A 3,002-nucleotide genomic window follows, 5' to 3' on the forward strand; every position below is an offset into this window, starting at 1 on the left:
TATTGTCCCTAGAATTTCTAAGCAAACAGCTGGAGGCAGGGCTTTCTCCTAAAGAGCTCCATTTTTATGGAATGGTCTGCCGATCCATGTGAGAGACGCAGACTCGGTCTCAACCTTTAAGTCTTTATTGAAGACTCATCTCTTCAGTAGGTCCTATCATTGAGTGTAGTCTGGCCCAGGGGTGTGAAGGTGAATGGAAAGGCACTGGAGAGACAAACCACCCTTGCTGTCTGCCTGGCCGGTTCCCCTCTCTCTACTGGGATTCTCTGCCTCTAACCCTATTACGGGGGCTGAGACACTGGCTTACTATCGATCAATCAACAGACATCAAGGGAGGTTCGTCATTCCAGTGCCTTGCCATTCACCTTCACAGCCCTGGGCCAGACTACACTCAATCATAGGACCCACTGAAGAGACAAGTCTTCTGTGAAGACTTAAAGGTTGAAACTGAGTCAGCGTCTCTCACAGATATTGGCAGACCATTCCATAAAAATCAGAGATAGGTAGGAGCAAGTCCATGTAATGCTTTGTAGGTTAGCAGTAAAACCTTGACATCAAGCCAGTGTAGAAAGTCTAGCACTGGAGTAATATGATAAAATTATTTGGTTATAGTCAAGATTCTAGCAGCCATATTTAGCATAAACTGAAGTTTATTTAGTGCTTTGTACGGGGAGTCTAATCTAGAAGTGACAAAACCATGGATTAGCTTTTCTGCATAATTTTTGACAAAAGTTTCAGATTTTTTCTGTTGCGAAGATGCAAAAACGCTGCCTTTCAAATAAATAAATATATATAATTTTAAAAAGTGGGGGGTAGATCAGCTTTATAATTGCAAATAGATTGTGGATTCCATCAATGTAATTGTCTGCATAATTTCCAATCCCCCATATATATTTGGGTAAATATATATAGTACCAGTCAAAAGTTTGGACACAACAAAAAGTTTGGACACAACTGATTCTCTCAGGGAAACTTAAATCCGTTTAACCATATTTCTACCAGCATGTTAAATGTGCAATAAGATGGGGAAAAAACAATAGACCACCTTTACTCCACACACAGAGACTCATAGAAAAGTCTCCCTCGCCCTCCATTTGGCAAATCTGACCATAATTATATCCTTCTGATTCTTGCTGACAAGCAAAAATTAAAGCAGGAAGCACCAGTGACTCGGTCTATAAAAAAGTGGTCAGATGAAGCAGACGCTAAGCTACAAGACTGTTTTGCTAGCACAGACTGGAATATGTTCCGAGATTCTTCCGATGGTATTGAGGAGTACACCACATCAGTCACTGGCTTCATCAATAAGTGCGTCGACGACGTTGTCCCCACACTGACCATACGTACATACCTGAACAAGAAGTCATGGATTTCAGGCAACGTCCGCACTGAGCTAAAGGGTAGAGCTGCCGCTTTCAAGGAGTGGGACTCTACTCCGGAAGATTATAAAAAATCCCGCTATGCCCTCCGAACAGGCAAATCGTCAATACAGGACGAAGATCAAATCGTACTACACCGGCTCCGACGCTCGTCGGATCTGGCAGGGCTTGCAAACTATTACAGACTACAAAGGGAAGCACAGCCGAGAGCTGACAGTGACACAAGCCTACCAGACGAGCTAAATTACTTCTATGCTTGCTTCGAGGCAAGCAACACTGAGGCATGCATGAGAGCATCAGCTGTTCCAGACGACTGTGTGATCACGCTCTCCGCGGGTGATTTGAGTAAGACCTTTAAACAGGTCACCATTCACAAGGCCGCAGGGCCAGACGGATTACCAGGACGTGTACTCCGAGCATGTGCTGACCAACTGGCAAGTGTCTTCACTGACATTTTCAACCTCTCCCTGTCTGAGTCTATAATACCAACATGTTTCAAGCAGACCACCATGGTGCCTGTGCCCAAGAAAGTGAAGGTAACCTGCATAAATGACTACTGACGTCTGTAGCCATGAAGTGATTTGAAAGGCTGGTCATGGCTCACATCAACACCATTATCCCAGAAACCCTAGACCCACTCCAATTTGCATACCACCCTAACAGATCCACAGACGATGCTATCTCTATTGCACTCCACACTGCCCTTTCACACCTGGACAAAAGGAACACTTATGTGAGAATGCTATTCATTGACTACAGCTCAGCGTTCAACACCATAGTGCCCTCAAAGCTCATCACGAATCTAAGGACCCTGGGACCACACATCAACCCCTGCAACTGGATCCTGGACTTCTTGACGAGCCCCCCCCCCCCCCCCCCCCCCCAGGTGTTAAGGGTAGGTAACAACACATACGCAACGCTGATCCTCAACACGGGGGCCCCTCAGGGGTGCGTGCTCAGTCCCCTCATGTACTCCCTGTTCACTCATGACTACACGGCCAGGCATGACTCCAACACCGTCATTAAGTTCGCCGATGACACAACAGTGGTAGGCCTGATCACCGACAACGACGAGAAAGCCTATAGGGAGGAGGTCAGAGACCTGGCTGTGTGGTGCCAGGACAACAACCTCTCCCTCAACGTGATTAAGACAAAGGAGATGAAGGAAAAGGAGAAGGAGGACCGATCACATCCCCATTCTCATCGATGGGGCTGCAGTGGAGCAGGTTGAGAGCTTCAAGTTCCTTGGTGTCCACATCACCAACAAACTAACATGGTCCAAGCACACCAAGGCAGTTGTGAAGAGGGCATGACAAAACCTATTCCCCCCTCAGGAGACTGAAAAGATTCGGTATGGGTCCTCAGATCTTCAAAAGGTTCTACAGCTGGCTGGTTGCATCACTGCCTGGTACGGCAACTGCTCGGCCTCTGACCGCAAGGCACTACAGAGGGTGGTGCGTATGGCCCAGTACATCACTGGGACCAAGCTTCATGCCATCCAGGACCTCTACACCAGGCGGTGTCAGAGTAAGACCCTAAAAATTGTCAAGGACTCCAGCCACCCTAGTCATAGACTGTTCTCTTTGCTACCGCATGGCAAGCGGTACCGGAGCGCCAAGTCTA

This window comes from Salvelinus fontinalis, chromosome 14 (assembly GCF_029448725.1).
Source record: "Salvelinus fontinalis isolate EN_2023a chromosome 14, ASM2944872v1, whole genome shotgun sequence".
NCBI lineage: Eukaryota > Metazoa > Chordata > Actinopteri > Salmoniformes > Salmonidae > Salvelinus > Salvelinus fontinalis.